Source organism: Arachis hypogaea, chromosome 15 (assembly GCF_003086295.3).
Source record: "Arachis hypogaea cultivar Tifrunner chromosome 15, arahy.Tifrunner.gnm2.J5K5, whole genome shotgun sequence".
Taxonomy (NCBI): Eukaryota; Viridiplantae; Streptophyta; class Magnoliopsida; order Fabales; family Fabaceae; genus Arachis; species Arachis hypogaea.
In genome coordinates this window covers 29,689,148-29,707,551 of record NC_092050.1, presented here as the reverse complement: position 1 = coordinate 29,707,551, position 18,404 = coordinate 29,689,148, and positions in this window count along the sequence as shown.

The window sequence follows — 18,404 nt, the reverse complement described above, 5'->3', positions numbered from 1 at the left end:
GGCACGCATAATTAAAACTTGTTGGACTTTTTTTGTATGAGGCTTAATTATAAATATTCTAAAATTAACCACTTATTTTTTACAGATAACTCAATTTTATTTAACAAAGCAATGAAAAGAGATTGTCCGAATCTTATCAAAATTCTGAAGAATTATGAAAAAGTAAGAGGATAAGTGGTGAATCTAGATAAATTCTCGGTGTTTTTTAGTCGCAATACCCCTATCTGATATCACATGGTAGACATTTTAAGTTTTGTCCATGTTGATAACCAAAATAAATATCTAGATTTATCGACTACTCTTATTCGCATATTTAAGAAGGTTATTTTTAAGTATATGAAAGATAAAGTACTGAAAAAATTATAGCATTGAAAACGTGCATTGTTATTAGTTAGTGGACAGAAAGTTTTTATCAAAATGATAGGGACAGTTATTTCGATTTATACACTTAGTTATTTTAAACTACTAAAATTACTATTGGAGGAGATTCAATGGGCAATGATGTAGTTATGGGAGAGTCAAAGAGGTTCAGAGCAAAAAATGCAATAGATTAACTGGAAGTGTAGACCGACAAAGGAAGGAGGGTATGTAAAATTCAAAGATCTAAAAGCGTTCAACCTTGCAATGTTGGCAAAGCAAGGTTGGAGATTGTCAACAAGAACCCATTCCTTAGTTCATAAAGTGTACAGCAGCAGATATTTCAAGTACTCGAATTTACTAAGAGCAGAGACAGGACATAACCCTTCTTAGAGATGGAGAAGTATATTAGAGGGAAGGAAGGTACTGGAGAAAAGAATTTTCTAGAAAATTGAAAGTGGTACTATGGTGAAGATTAAGGATGAGAAATGGATCAAACAACTCAGTCCTACTAAGATTATCTTTGCCTACCAAATTTACCATATCAACTAGTCTGGGTTGTAGAATTACTGCTGCCTAATCGACAATAGAATCAAGACAGAATAACAGAGATATTCAATCCAAAATTGTCCAAGCAATACTCATTACAGAAATTAAGCAAAATGAGGATTTGCTTACGTGGAGCAAAGAGAAATCTGGTGCCTACACAGTTGCCTCTGAGTATGAAATTGCCTTTAATTTTTTCCACCCCCCACTGGATTACATGCCAGAAAGATGCAGGAAGAAGAGCTTCTGGATTGGCCTCTGGAAAATAAAATGTCAACCAAAAGTTAAAAACTTTATTTGGAAGGCTATGCACAACAATTTACCGGTGAAAGAGAGGCTGTGATCAAGAATTGCTATCGTGAACCTCGAATGTCCGAGATGTGAGCTTGAAGATGAATCAACTTTTCATTGCCTTTAGTCATGTGATAAATTCATATTTTACGATGATTTTTGAATTGAAAAAACTGGAATTTATCAACTTAACTTGCACTTATTCCTTAAAAAAGCATGTTTTTATTATTTTTCTCCTAATTGTGCTTAATTGATTGAAACATGCTCTTTAGGCCTTTAAATTTGTCAAATTAATTTTATTTTTTATTCCATTTGATACTTTGATATGTTTGTTTAAGTTGTTTAAGGTATAGGAGGCAAGGATGACTTCAAAAAATGGAAGAAAAGCATATAAAAATTGAGATTTCACGAAGATATGAAGAATTGGCAAAGTTGTAGAGGTGCGTACCCATCATACCCATTTCGTGCCTCATTAATAAAGGCACGTGACTCACGATTTAAGGCCCATTTTTGGCCCAATTCAGTACATTTATGATGTATTTAGAGGGGAGCATGAAGGGGATGAAGACATACATTCATACACACTCATTTTTTTTCTTTTTTATAGATTTAGAACTTTGAATTCTAGAAGAAAAAAAAGCACCAACTTATCTCTAGAATTTAAGGGGGTTTTTATGAATTTTTCTCTTATTTTTAGGTTTTAATTTGTTTAATTATAGTCCTTAGTTTATAATTTCTTGTTTTACTACTCTAGTATCTTAGAATTTCTTGTTAGTTCTTCTATTTTGTTATTTCAAGACCTTGAACCCTTCTTGAATTTTCAATTTACATTAATGAATTTGATATTTTATGCTTTGTTCTTACTTATTTATGATGTTTTATATATTTTTATGCCTTCTAAGTGTTTGATAAAATGCTTGAACTAGTTTTATAGTAGATTTTTATATTCTTAGCTTGGGCTGAAAATTTGGGTGAAGTTGAGTTATTATGTCTAAGTTGATTCATAATTTAGATATATTAATTAATCTTGATTCTATTAACGTTAATCTTTTACCAATTCAATTAGTAAATTAGTTAGGACTTATAGATTATGGTCAATTAAACCTAATTGACTTTTCTCAATTTGTAGAGGTTGACGAATTGGATTTGCTCTTTGTAATTATTATGTTGTGTTTAGTGGCAAGGATGATGATCCTTAACCCTCAACCCTTACCAAAATCTTTTAGCTAGCATTTGAATTTATTTTCTTCTTTTCTAGTTAATTGCCTTGATTACCTAGTTTAATCTCCTTACCATTTAATCTTTAATTATGCTTTTAATCTCTTACTATTTAAATTTTCTAATTATGATCAAACCCCTTTTTTTCCATAGTCAATAATTGTGCACTCGATTGTGATTCCAAAAGAGAAGAATTCGGAACTAAACTTTCGATTATTATTTTAAATTTGTGACATTTTAAACTAAACTTTGAAGAGTGTTAAATTCTGATTTAGAGCTACAACGAATCTTGAGCTTTATAACTTGTGAATTTTCTAAAACCGGTATTTAGTGCTCGTCATCCTGTCCTAACACGGCGAACGCATGCTTGAATGCGGGTCTTCCACTACCAAATCAGAAAACTGAGCTATAAATGTGGTGGTCAAATCTGATGGAGAGGATTAAAATCAGAACAAATCAAACCAGAAATTAGAGATGAAAATCTATGTTACCTGGTTTAATTGGAAAGCAAGGAACAATTTTATCTTTGAAAACCCGGTGGTATCTCCTTCACAAGTGGTAACAACAACTCGGGAAGCCATTGAAGGAACCACGAACCACTCCATGGAATGCTCTTTGTTAGTGATAAATTTGGAACTTCTTTATCTTCTTTTCTTTATTACAAGTGTATTAATCTTCCTTGTGGCATAGTCCATTTTACCCCTATACTGTGTTGTAGCCTTTTGGACAGAATATTTTATTCTCAATGAATGAAAACTACCTTTTTGAAACAAAATACTTGTAGTGGTATGCAGCTCCATCTCTATCATACTCATACACTTGTAGTTGTCGTTGTCTACAGATCCAGTTCTCCCACCCTCTGCTCGAGCTTTCATTCGCCGTCACTGTCGCTATTTCAACTTTGGCTCCTCTCTTCATTATCATTAGTGTTTACTTATAAATTCATCCTTCCTCTATTTTGATCTCCAGATTTATCATTATCATTCACAGCTTTATACAACTAGAAAGACATTTTTCTTTTCCCATAATTCAAGAATCACCTGATTTCTAGTTGAACTGATTTATCAAATTTCATATGGTTTTACGGTTCAATGCCAGTTTGAAATTAAGAAAGTTTGGCTCAAGAGTCAAACATTACAAGAAAAACAGCTCTATTTTCATGCTTTTAAAGCGTGGCGAAAGCTGAAAAAAGCGTGGCGATAGCTTTTTGCCACGCTTTTTGAGCTACCACTACACTTTTGAAAGGGTCACATCTGCAAGCGTGGCAGTTGCTCTATCGCCACACTTTTTTTTGTCACTCTTTTAACGGATTGTCACGCTTTAAAGCGTGGCCATATGTGGGAGATATCGCCACACTTTTAAAGCGTGCCAAAAGAGGGAGATACGGCCATGCTTTTAAAGTGTGGAAATAGCAAGAGATACGGCCACGCTTTAAAAGGGTGGCTATATCCTTAACAAATTAAAAAAAATCCTGGTATATCCTTATCAAATTAAATGAACAGAACATAGTAAAACCTATTTGCAGCCACCAAGAACAATTAGTATGTAGAAAACAAAGTCAAGCAGCTGATCAAACAATTTTACATCATTTAGAAAAATTTGTAATCATATTGGGGATACAAAATTATGAACTAGTGTTATTACAATCTTCAAATGATCAAAAAAATCCATTAGGAAAAACAGTATGATAAAACAAGACATAAAAGACCATGATGAAGCTGATTATGAGACAACCTTAAGCAATAATCCATTTTCGGTACAGTTTGAATAGCAAAATTTTCAGAATCCCTGAATAATTTATTTAGATCCAGAGCTTTAAGTCCTTGCAATTTCTTTCCTGCCACTATCAAGCCTAGTTCCTATTCAATTTAATAAATAAAGGGTTATGCTCTAGCCACCCAAAAGAGGTATCCAGGGACAATAGAATCTCAAGGATCCAAGTTACAAAACAAAAGAAAATGCTTGCCCATGCAGCACTGCTTGATGGTTCTCCCTCACTGGCACTGTAATTACATGGCCTATATAGCAGCAATAATACATCAATTTCCATGACTCAAGGAATGAAGATTAGCAGCAAGAAAGTATATTACATGGCAAGACAACCTTGGTACCGAAGCAATGATGCACCGCTATTTCATGATATATTTTATGCTTAATTGAGTGGATTTTATCAACTTTTCTCACATTTATTCAATAAAATAGCATGGTTTCGTAACTCTCCCTTAATTTATGCTTAAGTGTGAAAACATGCTTTTTAGGCCTTAAATAGCTAATTTTAATTCACCTTTGATTCCACTATATGCCTTGATGTGTTTGTTAGTGAATTCAGGTTGAGAAAGCTAGGAATGGATAAAAGGAATGAAGAGAAAAGCATGCAAAGTGGAGAATTCATGGAAAATCAAGGATTTGGAGTGCATTCATCGACGCGCACGCGTCGCGGATGCGCACGCATGGATATGAAGACGCATGGGCGACGCGTACACGTGGGAAGTAAAAATGCCAAGCGACGCATACGCGTGACCCATGCGTATGCGTCGTAACTCGCACGTGACCTCATTAAAGTGAAAACGCTGGGGGTGATTTCTGGGCTTCCGAGGCCCAAATCCAGCTGATTCCAAAGACTATTCCATGCAGAATTGAAGATTGGACAGGGGGGAGCACATAGTTTAGTTTTCACCATGCTTTAGTTAGTTTCTAGAGAGAGAAGCTCTCTCTTCTCTCTAGAATTAAGTTAGATGTAGATTAGGATTTCTTTAGATCTAGGTTTAATTCATGTTTTGATTTACTTTTCCTTTCTAATTTCTTGTTCCTTTACCTTTGCTTTCCTAGTTTAGTGTTTTACTCTTTGTATTTGTTTACTTTGTTGTTGATGCACTCTTGTTCTTTTTATTTTCCTTTTAATACAATCTATGTTTTATGTTTCTTTATTGTTGATTTGAGTTGTTGTTGTTAATTTCCTTGCAATTGGTAGTTGTAGATTTATATTTCTTGTAATTTTATCTTACTTTCCTTTTATGCCTTCCAAGTGTTTGATTAAATGCTTGGAAGGATGTTAGAGTTGATTTATGTGTTCTTGGCTTGGGATGGTAACTTAGGTGAATTTGAGTTGCTAATGTCCAAGTGATTGATGATTGGTATCCATTGACTCTAGCTTCCACTAAGTTAATTAGTGAGGTGGCTAGAACTTATGGATTAGGATTAATGTAGTCCATTTGACTTTCCTCCACTTGTTAGAGGATGACTTAATGGGATTGATCCTTGCAATTATCATGTTGTGGTTAGTAACAAGGATAAAGATCCTTAACCATCAACCCTTGCCAAGACCTTTTCATTATTTGAGTTTCCTTTACTTTATTGCCATTTACATTTCTTGTTCCTTTATTCAAAACCCCAAAAATACTTGTCCCATAACTAATAACAAGAACACTTTCTTGCAATTCATTGAGAGACGACCTGAGATTTGAATACTTTGGTTATTTTTATTGGGGTTTGTACTTGTGACAAACAAATTTTTGATTGAGGATTGTTTGTTGGTTTAGAAGTTATACTTGTAACGAGAATTTATTTGTGAAATTCTATACCGACATAAAATCTCTTCATTAAAATGGCGCCACTGCCGGGGATTTACAAATGTGTGCCTTGTTATTGGTTATTGTGTATATGTGAATATTATGAATATGTTTGTCTTTTGCTTGTTTGTTAGTTTTTGTTAGTCTTAGGAATTTGTTTCATTATTTCTTGTTAGCTTTTGTCTTTATTTTGTCTTTTCATTATGAATTCTCATCACTTTGGCTATGAGTATGGTTACAATTATGTTGTAGGGAATGAGAGCTTCAATGAGGATGTGCATCAAGGGTGGAACAATCAAGGATGGAAGGAGCCTCAAGGGATTGATCAACCTTCTTGGCAATAACCTCCTTCGGTTTCTTATAGGTATAATCCAATCCCTAATGCATATCAATCCAATAGCTATGGTGGACATCCTTGTAACTATCAACAACCACCACCATATGCCTATGAATCTCATCCTCAACATAACCCTCAACCATACTCACAAGTCCCTTTTTACTAAACACCTTCATATGACCCTAATCCTTACCCACCATACCAATAACCATATGAGCCATATGAATCACACATAGAACCACTACCATCCCAACCTCAACACCTCCAAGAACCACCTCCTCCATACTATTACCAAGATGAACCACCTCCAATGTATGCGAATTTTCACCCACAAGATGAATTATACTTTCTACTACAACCCTCCATGGAAGAATATTCATGTCCATCAATCCGAGAACAATATGATCCTACTTATGTTAGTGAAGTGGATCACCTCAAGGAATCAATGGATCAGCTTCAAGCAACCATCCGTCAAAAGATAGACTCATGGGATTCATACCACAAGCAAAACATGTTTAAGGATGATTGTGGAGGAACAACCGAAGAGAGGAGTGTGAAGAAGATCGTAGAATCTCAACTTGAGGGCAAGGAATTGGGGTGTGTTGTGCAACAAGTGAAAAAAAACAGAGTGTTGAACCTCCATACTCTTACCAAGAAGAACCACCTTCCTACCATGAAACCTTCCTCCAAAACAATCACTACAAGAAAAACACCTATTGAGCCACACTTTTTTTAAGCTACATTTGAAAAGCGTAGCCTATTCATAGAATAGGCTACGCTTTTCTCCGTGTTCCCTTTTTATAAGGGAATAGGAAACACAATTGTGGCATCATTTAAAAGTGTAGCCTTAGATACAATAAAGATCACTTATAAAGTGTAGCCTTATATTGATATCTATGGGTACACTTTTCATACCAAAGGAAGCGCTTTTAAGAAGTAACCTATTTGTTATGTTTTGGGTGCGCTTTAAAAGTGATGCCTAATGTATCTAGAGCTAAATTCACAAACACTTAGTAATTTTTTGTTTCCTTTTCACCAAATCACATACTACCATACACTCTAGGGTCTGCACACAGCCCTCTTCTCTCAGCACCACAAGATGCAGCCATGCACCCTCGGTCCCCTTCACGGCTCACGAATGATGTCACCACCTCTATCAGCCCTCTCTCTGCCTCTCACCATCTGCCATCACCCTTTTCCCTCTCAACCCTCTCTTTGTCTCTCACCAGCCACCGTCACGGCTTTCGTCACCACTGACCAGCCTCAGAGTCACGATGGTGCTGCACTGCTTCTCGCCTCACGGTGATGACGAGTTGACGATCCTCAGCGACAACGAATGCGAAGTGCGACGGCGCTTCTCTGACCCTCAATGACAACGACTGGTTTTCCTGTCTCGGTCACGACGATGTTGTCCCCGGTCGTCCTCTTCTTGTTTGCCGCTAGTCTTCTTCTTCTTCTTCTCTTCTTTGACCTCTGCTCAAGCTCAGGTAAATAGTTATTGTTCTGATTAGGGATTTTGATGATTGGAACTTCTGATTAGGGGTTTTGATTATTGTTCTGATCAGGAGAGGTTCTGCAATTATTTGTTTTTTAATTAAGAAGCATCATGTTTTATTTTTAATTTGTTTTTGGTTTTGATGTTTCCCAATTATTTTCAGATTTTCAGGTACTGTGGCTTCTGTGTTAAGGGGTTGTTGGTTTATGGACTACTTTGATTTGCTGAAATTGTTGATTTCTATTATTGTTTGGTGCACTACTTACATTACTGTTGCATTTCTTGATTCCTTTCTGTCCGTTAATTGTCTTACAGCTTCCTGAGCTTCAGAGAGATTAGGGGAGATTGCTTGAGTTAGTTACAAATGGTGTATTTTAGATGAGAGGAAGAACAAAGAATAGAATGAAAATAATGAAAAATAAGGAACATGACTTTGCTGTGTCTTACATTTCTGTGGTTTTAACATTAATACCCTGCCAAATCATAAGAGTGAAATGTGAAAAATAAGGAACATGCTTCTCTTTTTGTGTTTTGCATTTTTTTGTGTTAAACCAAAATACTTTACCTGCAGTTTGTTCAAGTTCTCACACAGCTTGCTTTCTGACAATTTAACAGCACTTGTTTCCTGCATTATTAGATTTTTCCTTGAATCATTTTTATATTTCTTGTTGTGTTATTTTTTTCTATGTATCGAAAATGTGGGGAACATGAAATTTGATTAATTCTTGTGTTTTTCTTTTATTGGAATTTTTTTATCCTAATCCACTGCAATTTGCTCCTATACTTTTTCTTTCCCAAAAACTCTCAAGTTGCGCTCTTTTTCTAACTGCAGAAAAAACGTTGGGGAAGCTGGTGGAGCCTGTATTGGTGTTTTGGATCTACTCATAAATGCAACAAGCGGATTGGTCATGCTGTCCTTGTTCCTGAACCTGTTGCACTAGCAGGTCTAGCTGCTACTGTGCCACCAAATCCTTCAACAGATTAGTGAGTATTGTTAGATTAGTGATTTTTTATGTTTATCTTACCTTCTGATAAAGAATAGAATAGTGTCCTTATGTTTATCAATTTGTCTGGTTTTTATTTTTGACATTAACTCCACCTTAAACAATTTTGATACTCACACTTATTCACTTACTTAACATGTCAAGTGCTAATCAGTGCCACTACTGATCGAAACTGTGCGACACTATCGCAAGTCAGATATTGGCAATAGATTCTTCTGTTTTTTATTTATTTGGTCCAATTTATCAAAACTTTGCATGTTTTAATGTCACCCTATTTTGCTATACTCCTCTAATTTTCTTAGTGCCAACTGCTCTATCTACACATCATGTGTAATTGTAAAACAGATTTGCATAATAATCTTTTTATTCATCACTATCACTTTTCGGTACAGTAGCAATGGGGGAGAATATGGATCATGGTATTTTGTAATTTGACACTAGTTTCATGCGATGGATAAGGGTAAATGTGAATAAATATTTGTAGGCACATAAATTTACATAAGTACTTAGACTTAAAAAGTGGTGAATAAATATTTATTTGTTGGCAGAATATGTATAGGAATCTTTGACATTGATTCTTTCTATTTTACCATTTTTGAAATGCTTCAAAGTTGGTCTTTGGCATACATTTAATCATCATATTTTAAGATGTTATGTACTTAGTAAAGGACCAAAGGATAAGCACATAACTAATTATGCATAAGAGTGGAATGTTGATGAAGTTCCATGTGGAGATTTCACCTGAACGGTTATTAAAAGAAAGCTGGTAGTTTCTTAATCCATACAAAAAGGAATAAGACTGATTCTGGGTTTGTGTATGATTGTCACTGTTTCTGGCAAAGCTGGTGCTCTTGGTGATTCTGTCACTGTCTCCCGTGAGAAGAACAAGAGAGGATTAAGGTTGGTGGCAAAGCTTAATTTTTTTCCCCTTAATTTTTCCTTTTCTAGTTCTTACATGCATTTGAAGTCTTCCATGCTACTTCCTTACTTTGCTTTTCTCTTTCTGTTTTTGTGTTTTTTTCCCACTGTTTTCCCTCTTCTTGGCATGTTGAGGATTTTGCAAGTTTTTCTTTTTTTATTTAAATTTTGAAGCTGTTGTTATGAATTGTATAAGTAATTGTGTATAATCAGTTTCGTAAAGAAAAGGGAAGGGTTATGCCTACTAAAGTGAGTATCAGAAATTAGATTTGTGTTTTAAGTATGAACTGAAAGCTTTCAATTTGGTGTTAGTTACATCCCTTATCTCTTCTTCTTGTATAACCAACCCAAACCTTGATTATCTTGGTTGCTATAGTCTCATGGGTGATGTTGGAATAGTTTTGTATTTCTATGATAATTTTCTTGCTTCTTTCTTCCTCTGAATATGATTGTGATTTTCATTCATTTCAGGCCTAAAATATGACTATATAGCCGTCAATCTCTTGAAGGGAGAGCAATCTCATCCGGGTTTGTTCTCTTCCTTTTATTTTCCTCAACATCCTCACTACTTAATCCCCAATCTTCTGCTAACAAAAACTATAAATAACAAGTAATGATATGCTCTCTTGGATTCAGTTTGTCAAATTGGAAACTTGAAATGGTTATTTTGTAAGGAAAGTCTGTTTCAGGGGTCAAAATTGTAGTCTTCCCTGAATTTTTGGTTCTCTGTAGATATGAATTTTGTAAGAAAAGACTATTTTACATGTGCAGTATGATTGGTGTTTACTCAATATTTTATTTGATCATGTTCAGAATTCCTCAAGCTCAACCCCGTTGGTTTCGTGCCAGTTCTGGTGGATGGCGATCTTGTGCTTGCTGACTCCTTAGCCATTATTATGGTCATCCCTCCAACTTCATATCTAAATGCTTTCTTTCTGTACCCCTTTTCCTCTTTGTTTCCCTCATTCATATTGTTGTTTTGTATCTATGTAGTATCTAGATGATAAGTATCCTCAACACCCTTTGCTGCCTAGTGATATTCACAAAAGAGTAATCAATTTCTAGGTACACCTGCTCTGTGTCAGTTAGTGGTTGCAAACTCTAATGAATGCGTTTCCTTCTAAGTTTTAATCATGTCATCTCATCCACAAGCTACCCACATTGTTTCCTCGTCCATACAGCCTCTTCAAAACATAAGCTTTCTGCTGTGCATTCGGTTCCTGATTTTCTATTACGAATGAAGCCGTTGTTCCTGGATGTTTTAGCTTATACTTTACACACTATGTCCACTATTATTTGCAAAATTACATCGGGGAAAAAGTCGGCCCTGACGAAAAGCTTCCTTGGGTACAAGGTGTCCTTAGAAAGGGCTTCACAGGTGATGTTTGATTAACTTGCTTATACACTAAAGGCTTCAAATATGCATTTCTGTTTTTTTAGGGCATATTCTAATGCTATCTTACTATTACCACTTTTGTTTCAGCACTTGAAAAACTCTTGAAGGACCACACGGGAAGATATGCAACGGGAGATGAAATTTCCTAGTATGTTGGTATTTTAAGGGGGCAGATGCTATAGTCTCATGGGTGATATTGGAATAGTTTTGTGTTGCTTGCATTTACATTAATTGCTATGGCTGGAATTCATATGTTGTTGGATTTATTAACACTTAACGGAGTTGTATTGCTATAGCTGAAATTTGTTTGTGCAATTCTGGTTGTTGTATTTTTTATTTTCTGCACTTCTATTTGCTGTGGCTGAAAGTTGTATTGTTATTTTTGGTTATTTCCTTTTCACCATGAACTAGAAACATCGGATGACTTGGTATATATGACATAACACAACAGATATAGTATGACTTGGTTATTTCTGATTTTATAGCTTTTTATTTTACGGGTTATAGCTTATGCTTTTTTTATTTTTGAATTCTAAATTTGGATTTGTGAAACACTATTATGCATCTGTGAAATTTGTACAGGGTACAGAAAGAATTAATGATATCAGTCATTGATAGTTTTGAGTTTGATTTTTTAATTATGAATATTTTTCTAACTATTTTTCTATATAATTATGCAGGATAATAATGAAGATTAAGCTGATTATTATTGTGGTTTATTGGCTAAGATAGAGTAGTGTTGGGAATGGATACATGTGTGGTTAGTTGACTAATGACTTTTAATAGAAGATACTTATGTAGGATATGTTTTTTGTAGAGTATTGGTAGTAAATTCTAAGTGTGAGATGTATGAATATTTACAACTTCATTCTAGTATTTTTGGATCATTATTATAAATATATTTTGGTTAGAGATAATTTTTATTATTTAAAGAAATTATTTAGTATAATTATATATTTATTTTTATTTTATAATATTTAACTCATTTAATTAAAAATACAGAATTATTATACATGTAATTATATTACTAAATATTATGTTGTATTAATAATTATTAGAATATTATATATATAAAAAAATAAGGGAGCTAAGATTACACTTATATACGGTAGCTATAGTATTCAAAAAAAATTTGAAGGACCTAAGGCTACACTTATAAAGAGTAGCCATAGTATACAATGTGGCTACGCTTTATAGGTGATGCAGTAGCATTGAAAAGCGTAGCCTATTCTGGTAAAAATAGAAACTGAAAAGCATAGCCTTTGGTCCTGGACATCATCACTTGAAAAGCGCACCCTATTCCCAAACGCCAAAAGCGTAGCCCTTGGTACAGAAAAGCGTAGCCTTTGAGAATAGTCAACGGCTGAATAGGAATCATCCCAAAATGCGTAGCCGTAGCCCAGAAAGCGTAGCCGTAGCATAAGGCATCATTTTTTTTCACTTTTGGCTACACTTTTCAAGTGTACTTGAATGGGTGTTTTTCTTGTAGTGAATGAATCTTGCTATCCACCCCAATCTTCAATAGACGAAACCCTTGGCTTCATTCTTCAAGGGCAAAGAGAAATGCACAGGGAGGTATTAGAACTCATAAACCGATTAGCCTCCCAATGCTTGAACACTCAAAGCACTTCCATGGCCACATGTGGAGAATCAATTGAAGAGCATAGCATGAAGGAGAGATTGGGAACTCCGGTGGAAAATAAGGAATGTAACTTTGTGTTGGAACAATTGGAGGAACCTATGATTGTTGAAGAAGAGGAAGAAGTGGTTGAAGATTTAGAAGATGCGGAACCTCCATGGGGATCTAAAGTAATAGAAAACCCCTCCAAGAAGATTGAATTTAATGTTGAGGAGGAGAGTGCACAACCTCCAAAACAATTTTTGAATGAAGACTTGGAAGGAATGAAGCAAGAATTGAGTTCCCTTGGTGATGAAGATCATGCATCAAACCTTCTTGGTAGTGAATCCTTTGAACTTGAAGAACCTTCTCCCGGTGAGGTAGAAAGCAATGTAGAGGTAGATTTCTCTCATCCTCCCATTTATAATTTGAGTGATGGAGAAGAGTTAGATGAAATTGATGAACAAAGGATTGAATTTGAGAAATCTTGTGAAGAGGTGGAGGTAAGCAAGGAAGAACACAAGGGAGTGAAGCTTGCAAGACCAATGGAAACACCTCTCCCCAAGCCATCACCATCCATTCTATCATTCAAGTGGGTAAATCTCTCATCCCTAAGCTTTATGATTCTATTTGAATATGGTTTGCTTGAGACGGATAGGCAAATTAGAGCTCTTTGTGGCTTTAAGAGCAAAAGGGAGATGGTTAGTGGTTGGCATTGTAAATCAAAGCTCATGATGGTTGTATGTTCAAAGCTTAATAGCAAGGGTTGGTGTAGAATTAGATTGCTTGGGTCTACTAGGAGGATGTTTGGTCGCTCGAGTGAGAATTCCAAGATTATGGCACCCGAATGGACTAATGATGATCAACTTGAAGACGGGTGTAGAAACAAGATTTGGGATCCGGGAATACATGAGGATCAATTTTGGGAGTCCTTAGCTTGTGAAGAACTCCATCAAAGCTTGGTGGCATTAATTTTGAAGAATGGAGCTTATTGGAAGTCCAAGCATTGGTGGATGTTCAAGGATGGATTCAAGCACAAGCCACCTTGATGAGGAGTTCTGATGAGCGGATAATTTATACGCTTTTTGGCATTGTTTTTAGTATGTTTTTAGAAGGATCTAGTTACTTTTAGGGATGTTTTTATTAGTTTTTATGTTAAATTCACATTTCTGGACTTTACTATGAGTTTGTGTGTTTTTCTGTGATTTCAGGTATTTTCTGGCTGAAATTGAGAGACTTGAGCAAAAATCAGATTCAGAGGTTGAAGAAGGACTGCTGATGTTGTTGGATTCTGACCTCCCTGCACTCAAAGTGGATATTCTGGAGCTACAAAACTCCAAATGGCGCGCTCTCAACGGCGTTGGAAAGTCGACATCCCGGGCTTTCCATCAATATATAATAGTCCATACTTTGCCCAAGTTTAGATGACACAAAAGGGTGTTGAACGCCAGTTCTACGCTGCAGTCTGGAGTTAAACGCCAGAAACACATCACGAACCAGAGTTGAACGCCAAAAACACGTTACAACTTGGCGTTCAACTCCAAAAGAAGCCTCTGCACGTGTAAACTTCAAGATCAGTCCAAGCACACACCAAGTGGGCCCCGGAAGTGGATTTATGCATCAATTACTTACTTCTGTATATCCTAGTAACTAGTTTAGTATAAATAGGACTTTTTACTATTGTATTTAGGATCTTCGGATCATCTTGGGATGTCTAGTTCTTAGATCATGGAGGGCTGGCCATTCGGCCATGCCTGGACTTTATCACTTATGTATTTTCAACGGTAGAGTTTCTACACACCATAGATTAAGGTGTGGAGCTCTGCTGTTCCTCATGAATTAATACAAAGTACTACTGTTTTTCTATTCAATTCAACTTATTCCGCTTCTAAGATATCCATTCGCACTTCAACATGAATGTGATGATCGTGACAGTCATCATCATTCCCTATGAACACGTGCCTGACAACCACCTCCGTTCTACCTTAGATTGAATGAGTATCTCTTGGATTCCTTAATCAGAATCTTTGTGGCATAAGTTAGAACCCATGGATGGCCATTCCTGAGATCCGGAAAGTCTAAACCTTGTCTGTGGTATTTCGAGTAGGATCTGGGAAGGGATAGCTGTGACAAGCTTCAAACTCGCGAGTGCTGGGCGTAGTGACAGACGCAAAAGGATCAATGGATCCTATTCTAGTATGATCGAGAACCGACAGATGATTAGCCATGCAGTGACAGCGCATTGGACCATTTTCACTGAGAGGGCAGGATGTAGCCATTGACAACGGTGATGCCTAACATGCAGCTTGCCATAGAAAGGAGTAGGACTGATTGGATGAAGACAGCAGGAAAGCAGAGGTTCAGAGGAACGAAAGCATCTCTATACACTTATCTGAAATTCTCACCAATGAATTACATAAGTATCCCTATCCTATTTTATGTTTTATTTACTATTATTATTCGAAAACTCCATAACCATTTAATATCCGCCTAACTGAGATTTACAAGATGACCATAGCTTGCTTCATACCAACAATCTCCGTGGGATCAACCCTTACTCACGTAAGGTTTTATTACTTGGACGATCCAGTGCACTTGCTGGTTAGTTGTATCGAAGTTGTGACAAATTATGAATTAAGATTATAGCACCAAGTTTTTGGAGCCATTACCAGGGATCACAATTTCGTGCACCAAGTTTTTGGCGCCGTTGCCGGGGATTGTTCGAGTTTGGACAACTGACGGTTCATCTTGTTTCTCAGATTAGGTAATTTTCTTTTTGTTTTATTTTCAAAAATTTTTCAAAAATCTTTCAAAAAAAATTTCTCATCTGTTTTCGAAAATTATTCTAAATTTTTAAGAATGAATTCTAGTGTTTCATGAAGCATGTTGAAGCCTGGCTGGCTGTAAAGCCATGTCTAATTCTTTTGGACTATGGCTTCCAACCATCAACATAGAGGCAAGTTAATTGGAATATCAGCTGTTGCATGCCTGATTTATATCCTAAAGCTGGCTGGCTATTAAGCCATGCCCAACCCTTGGATTGGAGCTTTAGGCCAACATTGAAAGATTCCTGGGATTCTTATTAAAAATTTTGAATTTCTTATCTTCTTTTTCCTATATGTTTTTCGAAAAAAATTTAAAAGAAAATACAAAAAAAAATCATAAAATCATAAAATCAAAAATATTTTGTGTTTCTTGTTTGAGTCATGAGTCAATTTCAAGTTTGGTGTCAATTGCATTTTTTCTAAAAATTTATGCATTTTTCGAAAATTCATGCATTCATAATGTTCTTCATGATCTTCAAGTTGTTCTTGGTAAGTCTTCTTGTTTGATCTTTAAATTTTCTTGTTTTGTGTCTTTTCTTATTTTTTATATGCATTTTTCGTTTGTTAGAGTCCAAGCATTAAAGATTTCTAAGTTTGGTGTCTTGCATGTTTTCTTTGCATAAAATTTTTTTCAAAAATATGTTCTTGATGTTCATCATGATCTTCGAAGTGTTCTTGGTGTTCATCTTGACATTCATAGTGTTCTTGCATGCATCATGTGTTTTGATTCATAATTTTCATGTTGTGAGTCATTTTTTTTGTTTTTCTCTTTCATCATTAAAAAATTCAAAAATTAAAAAAATATATTTCCTTTTTTCTCTCATAAATTTCGAAAATTTGGATTGACTTTTTCAAACATTTTTAAAATTTAGTTGTTTCTTATGAGTGAAATCAAATTTTTAATTTAAAATCTCATCTTTTTCAAAATCTTTTTCAAAAATCATATCTTTTTCATTTTTCTTATTTATTTTCGAAAATTTTAAAAATATTTTTCAAAAATCTTCTTCTTAATTTTATCTCATAATTTTCGAAAATATCATCAACAATTAATGTTTTGATTCAAAAATTTCAAGTTTGTTACTTACTTGTTAAGAAAGATTCAAACTTTAAATTCTAGAAACATATCTTGTGATTTCTTGTGAATCAAGTCACTAATTGTGATTTTAAAAATCAAATCTTTTTCAAAACTAATTTTAATCATATCTTTTCAAAAATATCTTTTTATCTTATCTTTTTCAAAATCATATCTTTTCGAAATTCTCTCTCTCATATCCTTCTATTTATTTATTCATCTACTAACACTTCTCCTCACCCAAAAATTCGAACCCCTTCTTCTCTTCTGAGTTCGAATTCTTCTCTTCTTCACTCTCTTTCTTCTTTTCTTCTACTCACACAAGGGAACCTCTATACTGTGGTAAAAAGGATCCCTATTATTATTTTCTGTTCCCCTCTTTTTCATATGAGCAGGAGCAAGGACAAGAATATTCTTGTTGAAGCTGATCCAGAACCTGAAAGGACTCTGAAGAGAAAACTAAGAGAAGCTAAATTACAACAATCCAGAGACAACCTTACTGAAATTTTCAAACAAGAAAAGGAGATGGCAGACGCACCTAACAATAATAATGCAAGGAAGATGCTTGGTGACTTTACTGCACCAAATTCCAATTTCCATGGAAGAAGCATCTCCATCCCTACCATTGGAGCAAACAATTTTGAGCTTAAGCCTCAACTAGTTTCTCTGATGCAATAAAACTGCAAGTTTCATGGACTTCAATCTGAAGATCCTTTTCAGTTCTTAACTAAATTCTTGCAGATATGTGATACTGTTAAGACTAATGGAGTAGATCCTGAAGTCTACAGGCTCATGTTTTTCCCGTTTGCTGTGAGAGACAGAGCTAGAATATGGTTGGATTCTCAACCTAAAGATAGCCTGAACTCTTGGGATAAGCTGGTCACGGCTTTCTTAGCCAAGTTCTTTCCTCCTCAAAAGCTCAGTAAGCTTAGAGTGAATGTTCAAACCTTCAGACGGAAGGAAGGTGAATCCCTCTATGAAGCTTGGGAGAGATACAAGCAACTGACCAAAAAGTGTCATTCTAACATGCTTTCAGAATGGATCATTTTGGATATATTCTATGATGGTCTGTCTGAATTAGCTAAGATGTCATTGGATACTTCTGCAGGTGGATCCATTCACCTAAAGAAAATGCCTGCAAAAGCTCAAGAACTCATTGACATGGTTGCTAATAACCAGTTCATGTACACTTCTGAGAGGAATCCTGTGAGTAATAGGACGCCTCAGAAGAAGGGAGTTCTTAAAATTGATACTTTGAATGCCATATTGGCTCAGAATAAAATATTGACTCAGCAAGTCAATATGATTTCTCAGAGTCTGAATGGAATGCAAGCTGCATCCAACAGTACTCAAGAGGCATCTTCTGAAGAAGAAGCTTATGATCCTGAGAACCCTGCAATAGCAGAGGTGAATTACATGGGTGAACCTTATGGAAACACCTATAACTCCTCATGGAGAAATCACCCAAATTTCTCATGGAAGGATCAACAAAAGCCTCAATAAGGCTTTAATAATGGTGGAAGAAACAGGTTTAACAATAGTAAATCTTTTCCATCATCCACTCAGCAACAGACAGAGAATTCTGAGCAGAATCCATCTAGCTTAGCGAATATAGTCTCTGATCTATCTAAGGCCACTTTAAGTTTCATGAATGAAACAAGGTCCTCCATTAGAAATTTGGAAGCACAAGTGGGCCAGTTGAGTAAAAGAGTCACTGAAACTCCTCCTAGTACTCTCCCAAGCAATACAGAAGAAAAT